A 14,105-nucleotide genomic window follows, 5' to 3' on the forward strand; every position below is an offset into this window, starting at 1 on the left:
TACACATCTCTGGAGCAGGTGGAACTTGAACCCATGTCTCCACTGGCTCAGAGACAGGGACACTACTGTTATGCCACAGGAGGCATGAGACTAGCTTTGCATTCCAGAGTTCTTAATTGAATACAAGTTGAAATTCCACCAACTGTTTGGGCCTCTGGATTACTGCTCTGTGGCATTCTCACTAAACTACCATTTCCTCACTACTGGAGATGATAAAGAGACACCAATGTAAGTAGATATTCCCTATTGTGGTGCAATATTAGATCAAAGCTTGGTTATAGGTGTGATGTGAGGAAGCAGGTGTAAAAGTGATTGGCATGGCAAGGAAAGAAGGATTTAAGTTAATCTGGTGTTGTAGGACCAATGAGGTTTTTATGGCTTATAACCAGCGTTGCAATATGGGAAACATAATGACCAATTTTCGCATAGCAAGATCCCACCAGTAGCAACAAGATCATCTTCACAGGGGAGGAGCTTTCATGGTTTTCTATTGAGTTCATGGCTTGAAAGGAATTAGATGACAGCATTGAAGATACCACAGTTATAATCTTGCAGGATTCTTTTAATTCAAGAAATGTCGATTTGATTGGAAACTTGTGTATGTCACTGTCCCGTTTGAAAGTTGAAGATGGCAAACCAAGGCATTGAGGGGCAGGTTGCCTCAGAGCTGGAAATGATGCGAATCCACTGTTAAAGATACTTTGGAAATCTTCACCTGAGTGGAGACATTCAGTGAGGTTTTGCACAGGGTAGGTAGGTCACGCTGAACAAACTTGAATACCTTTTGGAATGGCTGACTAAATGAGTGGACAGGGGAATATCTGTGGGAATGACTTATATTGACTTCCACAAGGCATTTGATGAAATTCCATACGAGAGACTGTCAACTGAAATTGAAATGAATACAATTGAAGGCAAATTGTAGGATTGGAAGGAGACAGAGAGCAGATATTTTGGGCATGCAATTGGCAGAAAGAAACTTGTGATTCCTCACAAGACTGTACTTTGGGGCCTTAACTTCCCATTGCATTTATTAATGGCCTATATGGTGGGGTGGAAAACATGTCCAAATTAGCTGAAGACATAATGATATGCAACATTGTAAGAGGAGTGAATGGAGACACAATTTTAATGGAGATATTGGCTGATTCTAATCTAGGGAAATGGGAAGCTGTTCACTTTGATCTAAACAAAGAATAAGGCAGGGTAATTACTCAATAGCGTGAAAACTAGGAACAGTGTCATCTGAAAGGAGTTGTGGACCCAGGTACATAGTGTTGTGAACAGGTATTGAAAATAATCAAAAACATTCATGAAATTCCAGTCTCTATATCCAAAGGACCAAAGTACAAGAGGTTTAAAATCAGTTTAGACACACGGCACCCCAGTTAAATCTCATCTCAAAGTCTGGGCACAACGCATCATGCAATGTATTTACTCCTAAGCGACCTGCTTGGACATAGCTATGACACATCCTCAGGGTAGCTGGGATATGAATCTGTACCTTCTAGCTCAAAGGTAGTAACACTACCATTGTGCCACAAGACACTTAATGCATGCTTGCTTGAAATATACCAGGGCTTCAAGAGTTAAATCCTGACGATCAGTTGTATAAAATTCAGATTGTTTCCCTTGGAATTTGGAAGAGTTATAAGATGGTGGGCATGGGATGAGGGGGAGGGGAGAGGGGTTTAGGTGTTGAATTTGATGAATGTTTTCAAGTTATTCAGGAATAGATACATTTAAACTAATGTTGCTTTTTGGGAAACCTGGGGATAAGTGACTTAGGAAACACTTCTACATTAAAGCTTTTTTCCACAAGCAGATATTGAAGCTACAATTGCTAATGGGATGATGGCTTATCATTTATCAAAGGTATTAAGGGACACACAGCAAAAATAGGCATAGAGTGAGCTGACAGAACAGTCATAATCTCAGCAAATGACAGAAGGGAGTCAGAGGTGTAAATGGTCTATTCCTATCCCTTAATGCCCTGGAATCTTTCACATTCATGCAAGAGGAGAGATAGGGCCTTGCTTTGATGCCTCAACCAAAAGATAGCACCACCTACAGTTCATTACACTCCTAGTAGTGACTGGAATGAGGGCCCGTTGGATCTCATTAACTATGAGATCCTTGATCTGACAGATATCAACAGAAGAGTCAGAAGGTCTCTTTAGTCCAGGGACTGGCTTTGAACTGATTGGTTAGAGACGGTGTACAGTGCACATGTAAATAAAGGGTGACTTGGTAACGGCCTGTGTGCAGTTATTTCATCCCATCTTACTACAGTACAGGAAGTGTAACACGACATACTTCTGCTCATGAGACTGCAGTGTGGAACATTCAATCTACAAATGTCTGACTCATTCGAGAGTGCTAACCATTGAGCCAGGCTACAAGGTGACTTGAGAGCATTGGAATATTGTGTGGTTCAGAAGCTCTGAAAACAAATCATTTCTTTGTGATCAATGCATGTGAGTGTGTAAGAGAGAGAGAGAGAGATTAACTCTCAATATTACTTCCACACATTAGTAGTAGTGTGTTAGTATATCTGCACCTGTTCTGTAGGGTGTATGCATTGTGTGTGCATGAAGAGATAGGAGGCAGATAAGGACTGTGTCCGTTCCTTTTTTGCACAACCTTATCTCATAGTAACATACTGAGCAACTTGAAGAAGGAAACAGCTTGGGAGACTGTGGGTAAAAACCGCTGCCCATATTCCAGGAAGAAGTGTCAGGTTTTTTTTTCTCTTGCAAGGCCAGATGCAGCAATCAGATTAGCAATAAGGTCACACGCAATGTGCTACTTCATTGGTTAAATTGGTGTGGTATGTTCAGCTTGGTTTAGAAAAGAAGTTGCAATGAAAATCCACTGGTGTTTTAGGTTTTGAATCTTCTCTATGCCTCATATCCATTGGCGCTGCTAAGTGGTTTGCACATTTTATGATCTCCTAAGTTGCTCAAGTGTAACAGGCTGTAAAATATTTCAAAATACATTTCAAATAGCAGGGCTGTCACAGCAATCAACAAAAAGTTTTATGAATGGCTAATTTGTTGTTTGTAAACCCGTAGGGTTGGAAGAACGATTAATTCACATTTAGCACTTTCTCCTTTTCTAGCTTCACCACTTTTCTCCTTAGACTTCAAAGGAAGTCATTACTCCAGTGAGCAGGCGACTATCACAGACCTGAAAGACTTCAGGGCCATTCAATGTTATTAAGCTAAGGAACATTCACATCACGAAAAAGACAAAATAGGTAAGAGTTAAGTTACATTAGCCTGCCTTACTTGCAAAGTTTTGTAACATGGCAGTATATATTTTTCATTTTAATTGAAGCAACACTGATTGATGTACCTGCACTAACATCAGTTGTCTCATTAATAATTTAAAGCAAGCTTTTGTTATGGGCTCAGTCTCCCAGTCGTCGGAAAGGTTAACTGCTACCTGTGTTGATTAACTTGCGCTGTCCTCTAATTACTCGAGTATGCTGCAGATTGATCAGAGGGAGGGTTGTTTACCCTCTGCTCAATCTTCCTATCCAGGGCTAAAGGATCAATATTGTCTGCTTCTGTTCAAGGTCATGTGACGGAGCTTAGTTTGGAGTGAACGCCTTCACACAAAGCAGAGTTGGTGAATTTATTGTGGCGTGTCGGTGCTTTAGTGAGGTGAATGATAATTGACACCTAACTCTTTGGGGTGACACTGGCCCATTCAAAGATGGCCATGATCCTGTATAAAGAAAGAACCAACCTTTTGCAAGATCAGGAACGAGCCAACCATCTGAAAACGGTACAACTATCAACCACTGTCACCTTCCGAGATACTGAATGTTACACTGAACATTCAAGTCACCGCATTTTATGTTAGTGATGCTCATGAGATGTTTCTGACTAATCAGGAAGCCTTTTCAGCAGGGCTTGTGGGTGGAACTGCTGGCTGCACTCAGGGTGTGGGTACTGGTGAGTTGCGAGCAATGTGGCACTGAGGTGGCACCCTTAGCAGGGTGGGAGCAAGGTAACATTGGGACACTGATGTCATTACCACCTACCAGCCAAATAGTGACTCTTCTGCCATTCTTTATTTTACTTTGAACTTTCACTGCATCTGCTGCAAGAAAAGAGAATGTCATAGATACTCCGAGTTACCTCAAAAAAAAATTGCCTTCAGTAGAAACGCTGTTTCTGCTTTTCTAGTTCCCTATTGCTGGCTTCTGTCATTTTACAAAAATATTCTCTGAAAAAGACCCTGTAATTTTTTGACACCACTGGTGGTACAGCGAAACCCCAACTCAGTGACAACATGATTGCTTCATCTGTGCCAGAAATGGGATTAGGTAATCACTTACCAAACAAAAAAATAAATGAAAATAGTCTTCTTCTAGTAAGGAAGTTTGCAATATTTAAATTAGCTTCATTGAGAGACCACTTGACCTGAATGTGCTGCACTCCGCACAGGGGTTTTTGGGAGGCTGGGCGGGGGTGAAACCTATGATGGAAATGCCCAGTTGGGTCTACAACACGTTCCTGCCTCTGTCCACTCTTCCCACAGTCTGTGGTGATATCCCCAGCAACAGTTGCCAAGTTGATGTCTTGGGGAGAGCCAGCAAAGCAAAGGAGACAACTTCACAGTGGGGAGGGCAATTGGAGGTAATTTGCAGCACCTCCCAAAGGGCAAGGTATGCTATTGGATCCTTTTCAGGGTGCACGATGCCTCTGCTAATGCAGCCTTGCTGCCATCCTGCTGAGGGTACCTCCTCCTCAGTGCCATGTTGATGCAAACTCACCAGCACCCACATTGTCAGTGAAGCCAGTCGTCAACTCACAAGCCACACTGAAAATATCTCCTGTGTTGGTACTTGGCTGCTGTCCTTTTATAATTGGCCACTTCCAGGAAGGTGCTGACGAAGATGGTCGTAGTGCCATCTGGTCAATGAACAGACAGATGGCTCAGTGGTTAGCACTGCTACCTTACAGTGCTAAGGATCTCCATTCGATTCCAGTCTTGGGGCACTGTCTGTGTGGAGATTTCACATTCTCCCCGCATATGCGTGGGTTTCCCCTGGGTTCACACCAAGGATGCATATTTTAGATGGATAGGCCATGCTAAATGTGCGTTTATGGGGATAATATGAGGATGGAATGCTCTTTGGAGGGTTTGACCAGATGTGATGGGCCAAATGGCCTCTTTCTGCACTGGAGGGAATCCATGATTCATTTCAGCTAAGGTTCTGAGTTCAAATCCCACTGGTGGGATTTCAATTGCATTAATTGGGTACAACTGAAAGCTTCTCTCAGTATTAGTAGCCATGATAACCAACATGAAGCATTGATTATTGTCAAAGTCCTCAGATTCATTAATGTGAGAGAAGGACATTGCCCGTCTTTACCTGGTCTAGCCTATAAGTGACTCCAGATCCACAGTGATTGACTCTTAACTGCCCACTGAAACAGTTTAGCAAGACATTCAATTTGTTAGCAATTAACAGATGGTGGGCATCTCAGAAAAAGGGTGAACTATCCAGCCACAACCTGGCATTAAGATTTACATCATGATTGAAACATTTCAGTCCTTTATCCCTGTGGTTTACTCTTTGAATATTGTAACATCGTTCATCAGGTATCTTTCCATCATCCCCTTCTTTTATTAACTATTATGTTTTAGGAAATTAGACTGTGCAATTTTTTGGTAGCATCTTGCATCCAAAACACAGTCACGAGTGCTCGCTATGCTAAATGTTAATAGACAATAGGTGCAGAAGTAGGCCATTCTGCCCTTCGAGCCTGCACCACCATTCATTATGATCATGGCTGATCATCCTCAATCAGTTATTTTGCAAGTGCGCATCTGTCGGAATTCATGACTGTGAAATGCTGATTTGACATCAATGTTGACATTTTGGAGTTCAACTTTTCAGGTAATATCTTTTTGAACATCTAAAAGCTGAACATGCTCTTTAATATCAAACACAGACCTTGAGCTGCTTTAACTGTAGCTGATGTTATGTCTGGATAAGTTAGATCCCAGAATTAAATCTGGCTTGATAGATCATTTTTTAAAAAATGAATGTGGTGACCTTTCACAGAAGCACAAGCACATCAGGTTGCAGATTTGGTTTTAATACTAAAGCAGAAATTCAATATGTAAAATAAAAATAAAATAAACCAAGTTATCAACATATAATGATTTCAAACACACAGCAAAACAAAATCCCATCTATTCTCCAAATCCATCCCTTTAGAATTAGTAAAAATTCAGAGAATTGTTTCTTCCATATCCAATCTGTAGGTTGACTTCTTTGTTTTTGTTTTCAGTTTTGTTCTTCTGAGCAGCTTTTTATTTCACTCCCACAACTAGGAGTGTAGACTTTCTCAACTTCGAAATCTCCTGGGTTTGGGTTCATAAACTGAAATCCTTAGACTGAGGTAGCTTATTCCATCAATAGCTGTGAACAAACTCCTTTGTTTAAAGAGACTATTCTTCTACCTGACTTTATTCAAGTCTCTTTCAACAATTTTTAACAATTTGCTCTTCCTACTCTTCCAGTAGTGGGAATTCTTTTTATTATCTTTTTGATTTGGGGTAACAGGGTGTTGCGTGGAGGCAAGGAAAGGAATTTGGCTCCGAGGTGACATACCTTTGCTTTTCCTCCATACCTCTGATTGGGCAATTAAACATCCTCCTAACTGGGCCCAGCAGGCAAATGGGTCTGGTTTCCCAAGTGAAAGGAGTTGCTATATTTCTGCCCTGCCAGGAAGGTAAATAGTCACAATGAGGCAAGTTGGAGATTGCAGGTAAAAACAATGACTGCAGATGCTGGAAACCAGATTCTGGATTAGTGGTGCTGGAAAAGCACAGCAGTTCAGGCAGCATCCGAGGAGCAGTAAAACCAATGTTTCAGAGATTATACGTGCCCATCAGTTTAGCATTGAGGGATTTTACTTGGTGGCACATCCAGATGGTAGTCTCACTCAGAATCTAATTAGTGCCATAGTTAGAAGATGGTAACTTTCTTCCCAGGGCCCACTCACCCCATTATTTCCCCCAATTCCATCTCCAAGAAAGAGAGAACTCACACCCTACTTCCATCATCCTGTGCCCTTCTCCTGCCAACTAGGTGCTACCACCCTCCTGTTGTGTGCCAGCAAGATACAGAGCAGCTAATGCAAGCTGGTGAGATGTGGTTGTGAGGCTTGGAACAGAGCTTACTGTGTGAGACGGAGGTAAAGCACATTCACACAAGCACTGTAGGTGAGTTGTGATTGATAAAGGTCAACTGAAGAGGTCTCATGCATGAGGTAGCGTGTGAGCCTGCTAGCGAAACAGCCTCAGGATATGACAAGGTTTGTTCACTGACTCTGACCATTCATGGGAGGTCATTGAACCTCTTGAGACCCAGCATCCAAATCCTTGGAGCTGGATTTCTGGTGTTGATTGCCAGACTGTCCTATCACAATCTGACTGAAAATGCATTGTGGCTTTTTGTGGATGCAGGAGATTACTCTTCCTGCCCACCTCCTGCACTCCTACGTCCAGCTGTTTCTCCTGCTGTGCCATTATTCAACCTTCTTGCATTATGCTGCCATCAGTTTCACCAACATCTCCAGCTAGAACAGAACCTATATTTAACAGGTGAACTGGCGCAATTCACTCAAACACAAAGCGAGGTCTGCTGAAGCTTGCAGTGCAATTGGGTGAGTCCAGATTGTATGTAGCTTTTATGCAACTTAACACATAGCACCATGTTTGCCACCTTGCTTACAAAACAAAAGGGAGGTGCACATTGTGATACCCACATCCTGACCAATTGTGTGTCGGTAGAACTCCATGTTGTCCTATTGGACGTGAATAATCTTTTACCACATTAAGATGTGTCAGAGCACTTTACAGTGAATGAAATTGTGTCCAAGTGTTAGAAAGTTGGAAACAACCAAATTGTCCACAGCTAGTTCCTGCGAATGGGTATGTTAGAAATATCTGACATTTTTTCCAAATAAATGTAGGTGTAGGTGTACTTTCCTGCTCTTTTTGAAATTGTACCTTTCACTGAGAGAATCTTTCATCCCAACACGTGGAAGTAGTTGGCAGTGAATGTGTGTGCAGAGAGTGAAGTGGAGATCAGATCAGTGATCCTACAATCAGAATTGGAAGATTTTGAGATGAACAGACTTTAAGAAAGTCCTGATGAAGGGCTTTTGCCCGAAGGGTCGATTTTCCTGCTCCTTGGATGCTGCTTGACTGGGTGGGCTTTTCCAGCACCACTCTAATCTAGACTCTGGTTTCCAGCATCTGCAGTCCTCACGTTTGCCTAGACTTTAAGAAATTGCCCATTGTCCAACCAACTCACACGAACATCCCCCTGGCCTGACACCCAATTTGTCTTGACTCAACACTTGCTGAAAAGCTGTTATCTTTGATGACAGCTTCAGGACAAGCCAGTGCCTGAGCGTAACCAATCTCCTGCACTGGGGCCTCAGCACACTTTATGCACTTGTGGAGAGACACTGATAATGTCATTGCTCTGCAGGCAGAGGGTTGTTTAAATTTAGCAAACAAAGATACATTGCTTCCCATTCACTAAATAAAATAAAATCTCTTAATGCTTTCCAGCACTGAAAGCTTGTCATTTCCCTCTCCACAGTTGCTGCCATGACCCACTGAGATTTCCCAACTTTCTTTATTTTTTCTTCTTCAAATTCAGCTTCTGTAGAATTGCATTTTTGACTTAGCAATAAATATTTGTCCCTTTTCTTAAAATGCTTGTATTTGAGAAGAGGCTGATCAATTTAAAAGTGCTCAGTTAAACGGAGAACACAAGAAGTTTAATTTACATTTCGATCAACAGAACTCTGACAAGAAACAAAATTAGAAACAACACAGGCTTAGTGCTTTGTTAGGCTTTATCCTGCCTTTGGTTTTGTCAAGTACAAGTATAGGGGAACACACTTGTATAGGCCACCGATACAGAGCGCCATATTCTCAGGAAGTTGGTGATTAAACTTGCCAGAAATAATTATGTATGTGTGAAAAGAACTGCTTGTGACATGCAGAGGGGACAATAACTGGGGGAAACTGCTTTAAGGCAAGAAGCAGGAGGTTTAAAGGGTATTTGAGGAACCAAATGTCCACCCAGAGTGTGGAATTCACTACCTAAAAGGATGGTAGAGGCAGGAATTCTCAAGATGTGTAAGAATTATTTAGCTGGGCACTTGAAATGCTACAGCATGCAAGACTGTGGGCCAAATACAGAAAAATGGGATTAGAATTGATCAGTGCTTGATGACTGGTGTGGACATAATGGGGGAAAGGTCTTTACTATATTGAAAAAACTCTGTGACTCTCTCATTTAAGTTCAAATCAAACATATCCAATTTTAGTTGGCTCTCTGACTTAAGTTTTTTTTACCAGTTTAAATCGGATTGATATAATTTTAATCGTAATACTTTCACTTACATTGTTTTTTAATTTACTTGCTGATTTATGGGGACACATAGCCATGAAGTTTTACAAAATGGATAGAGGGTCTTCAGCCCAACATCAAACACCTACCTACTCAGAACCATCACTTCTGAAGAAGGGTTACTGGACCCGAAATGTTACTCTGCTTTCTCTCCACAGATGCTGCGTTTTTCCAGCAATTGTTGTTTTTGGCAACTATCTACTCTCGTTTCATTTTCCAGCGAGTGGTTCATATTAGTATTTGTTTCAAACATATTTGAAGAATCTTAAATACTTAATTTCCTTAAGATAATATTTTTAAGAAAACTCCCCAGTGTTTCAGGTCTTTAGGTTGTTACAGCCCCTAGTCATAGAATCATAGGAACCTGACAGTGTGCAAGCAGGCCATTCAGTCCATTGAATCCACACCAACCCTCCAAAGATTCTCCCACTCAGACCCAACCCCTACCCTTTCCCTGCATTTCCCAGCCAACCTAACCCATTTTATTTCAGACTAGCCAATGAAGTTAGAGTTGCCAAGTCCGGTTTGGTGTATGCCTGGATGTTTAACTACATGGTGTCCTGCTTTGCACGACTCCCCATCCCCCACAACCTATAATGTTTATTTGACACATCCGTCTTCACAGGGTTTGCTTCACCAATCAGATGGTGGACAGATTATCTAACTGGCTGGTGTTTCACTCTCCATTTACCTTCTATCTCTGCGCTTGGAAAATACACCGAGGTGAAATTTATCTGCCTGGTTGACCCTCGGAATGAGGGTGACATTTGGTCACGGCAAGAATGCGCAAGTAGAGACTTTTTAACATGTGGGGGCTGTTGCACCACGCAGTTCGGAATGACCAGGAAGCTTTCCATCTTTTACCACTCACATAGGTGGATTAGAAGGATTGACAGATTGGTAATCAACTTATTTTCACACAACGTGGCACCTTCTGACAGCTCCTGGTGTGAAACCTGAACCTAAAGCTCTTGTCCCATTCTAGTGTTGCTATCTCTCTGTCACCGAATATTCTTGAGGTGGAGGCAACAGTGTTGGAGTGTGGTGGACAAGGTCAGATGTCACATGACACCAAGTTATAGTCCAACAGGTTTATTTGAAATCACAAGCTTTTGGAGCGCTGCTCCTTGGTCAGGTACAGTGAGGGAGAAGAGCACACAGGCACAGAGTTTATATGATTTGGAGATACCAGTGTTGGACTGGGGTGTACAAAGTTAAGTATCACTTTAACATACTGAATTTCTCTTAAGATAATATTTTCAAGAAAACTCCCCGGTGCTTCATGTCTTTGGGTTGTTAGAGCCCATTGTCATAGAATCATTGAAACCCTACAGTGTGTAAGCAGGCCATTTGCTCATTGAGTCCACACCAACCCTCCAAAGATTCTCCCACTCAGACCCAACCCCTAGCCTTTGCTCACTTTAATCATTTTACTCACACCGCCTAATACTCTTGATCACCTGCAGAGACTTATTATCTGAGCAGTTGTCAGATTATTACTCACAGCAGTTGTCTGATCTTTTGATCTCTCTGCCTTTAAATTCTCTGTCTGTGTGCTTCTCTCTCACTTCACCTGATGAAGGGGCAGCACTCTGAAAGCTTGTCGGACTATAATCTGGTATCATGTGATTTCTGACCAAATATCCTCTCCATCGAGAGAAGAGAGTTGGCTGTACTCATGGTGTCATAGAGACAGAGAGTAATAGAGATGTAAAGCACAGAAACAGACCCGTCGGTCCAACCCATCCATACCGACCAGATATCCCAACCTAATCTAGTCCCACCTGCCAGCACCCGGCCCATATCCCTCCAAACCCTTCCTATTCATATACCCATCCAAATGCCTTTTAAATGTTGCAATTGTACCAGCGTCCACCACTTCCTCTGGCAGTGCATTCCATACACATACCATACCCTGAATGAAAAAGTTGCCCCTTAGGTCTCTTTTATATCTTTCCCCTCTCACCCTGAACCTATGCCCTCTAGTTCTGGGCTCCCCCACCCCAGGGAAGAGACTTTGTCTATTTTTCCTATCCACGTCCCTCATAATTTTCGACCTCTATAATATTCCAAGACTCTGTTTCCACCAGCTTTTCAGAAAGAGCGTGCCAAAGACACAGAGAATAAAGAAGGGTCACCAGACCCAACACATTATCTCGGTCTCTCCACAGATGCTGCCAGACCTGCTGAGTTTCTCCAGCACTTTCTGTTTTTGTTCGATAGAAAGAATAGAAGCCAAAAACGCCAGGCTTGATCCTCAGCTGTGTTGAGATAATATCTGCATTTCCACAGTTGGAGAAACAGAATTTTTCTCTCTCTTCACACACTGGAGGTCATCATTGCTGGCAAGGCCAACATTTATTGCCGAAGGGGTAGTTAGGAACTAAACACATTGCTATGGGTCTGGTGATGCCAGTAGGTAGGGCAAGGTAAAGACAAAGATTTTCTTCAGTAAATGCCATAAATGAAACAGATGGGTCTTTCCCAACCAACAACTGAGGCTCAATGGTCATCATTAAACTCTTAATTCCAAATATTTATTGGACTGAAATTTAACCTGCTGTCATTCGGAGGTGGGTGCGGTGAATTTGAACCCAGGAACCCAGAATATTGCTGCATCTCTGGATTAATGTGCAATGATTTGGGCAACATGGTGGCTCAATGGCTAGCACTGCTGCCTCAGGAACCCGGATTCAATTCCAGTGTCAGGCGACTGTCTGTACGAAATTTGAATATTCTCCCTGAATCTGTGTAAGTTTCCTCTGGGTGCTCCTGTTACCTCCCACAGTCCAAAGGCGTGAAGACTAGGTGGGAATGCAGGGTTACAAGGATGGGTTAGGGGGTCTGGGTATAGGTGGGGTACTCTTTAGAGCGTCCATATTGTCTTGATGGGCCGAATGGCCTGCTTCCACAAAGAAGGGATGCTATGGTTCTATGATAATACCACTAGACTAGTATTCTGGACATTATTCAATTGTGCTTCTGAAAAAAATTGCATGTATTCACATTGACGAGTTCCTGCCCATTATATGAGCACAGGATCAGGCAGAGGTTGCAATTTTCTCTGCAGTGAGTAACATTCTAAAATAGGCCTTATCTCCCCTTCGCAAGAAATTATGTGTCCTCCGTGAATTTGAAAATATGAGACTGAGAATGAAGGCCCTTGTTAGAGATAATATGGGGTCAGTCTGAAACTCAGGTGGTCTTGTTGGGTTGGTAAGTTGGACCAGGTGGCCTAGGAAGAGACTTACTGGTGGTCAGTCTCTGAGGTGGACTGAGGGAGAGCCTGCTACAGGGCTCTGGCTCTTGGGTTGAAGTGTAACAAGAAAAATAAAAATTGTAAAAGACCCCTTCTGCTCATTCCTTCACACACTTCCCTTGTTCCATGCATGTTACCTCTGCCCCAGTTCCCATCCCATTGGCTGCTTATCCTACCTATGCCACTCTATCCCCATGACCCTTTATAGACTCTATGTCGCTCAATGCCCATCACCAACGGCCCTTCAAGCCTGTGCTACCTTATTTTAATCTATCCAGCTCCTATAGCCCCTTCATAGTCACCCTGTGTTCTCAAGGATCACCATAGCCCCCTGGAACACCAAGTGACCATGCCAACTCACAACCCTCTCTTCTGTTTCCATGCTAACTCATCTGGGACTCACCAATGGGTCCACTTCAGAAGGCATGCTATCAGTGTCCATTGACCATGACAATGATGACAAAAAACACTCATTGGAACCAGTATCTTACCTGCACCAAATGGTCCCTGATCTATTTCAAAGGGTCCTTTAATTCCATCAACAGCATCCTTGAACCAAATGCAAAGGACTATCTCACCTCTCCAAAAGATGGAAAAATATAAAACGTTCCTCAAGACTTTACCCATCAGTGCCCCTTGTTCTCACATGCTCCCTAATTCCCACCCTTACAAACCCCTGCAACCTAATGCTCTCTCCAATTGTCCTTATGCCAACACAATGCCTACTTCCACCACCACCATATCCTCCTTAATCCACCATGACAACTCATTGAATATTCACAAGTACAATTCACAGAGAATAAAAAGGAATAGTTTTCCAAATGGCCATTTAAGAGTGCAGACCATGTGTATGGCAAAATAAGACCATGGCAGAAACTGCAGCAGCTTCTCTTGATGAAGGCAAGATGATCTCCAACAAGATGCAAAGGGTGGGGGATAGTTACATCTCGCAGTCCTTTATGCAGGCCTGACATGAGGTATGTTGAATCTATTTTAATGCTTTCTTCTGAACTTCAGTGTTATATTGATTGAAACACGCCAACTTCCACATCAGTACACACTGAAAAAAAACCCAGTCACTGGGGATGACAGTGGTCTTGCATGAACACCATTGGGTTAGTAAACTAGACTATCTGGCTACTGCACTGAGACATATCAGTTCAAATCTCATTGGAGGAGCTATAATATAAAGCTATTCTTGACCATTATAACTATCATCAGTTGTTGTTCAAAACCTGTCAATGTGCTTGACTCTTAACTGACTGCTGCAATGACGATAAAGCACAGGGTTGAAGGGTCAATGGGGATGACACAACTGTTGGCTTTGTCAGCAATAATCGTATCATATTTTAAAAAAAATACATCACCATCAGACCATACATAAGA

General features: G+C 42.4%; 1 protein-coding gene across 1 annotated transcript in view; it reads left to right on the plus strand.

The window, feature by feature from the left end:
• mbnl1 (muscleblind-like splicing regulator 1) overlaps positions 1–14,105 on the plus strand; it is a 746,553-nt gene that overhangs the window by 385,791 nt on the left and 346,657 nt on the right. Inside the window, exon 2 of the mRNA XM_072572067.1 lies at positions 3,122–3,259. The gene's annotated coding sequence lies outside the window, so the exon portion shown is untranslated. The remainder of the gene's footprint in view (positions 1–3,121; positions 3,260–14,105) is intronic.

Source organism: Chiloscyllium punctatum, chromosome 6, assembly GCF_047496795.1.
Source record: "Chiloscyllium punctatum isolate Juve2018m chromosome 6, sChiPun1.3, whole genome shotgun sequence".
Taxonomy (NCBI): Eukaryota; Metazoa; Chordata; class Chondrichthyes; order Orectolobiformes; family Hemiscylliidae; genus Chiloscyllium; species Chiloscyllium punctatum.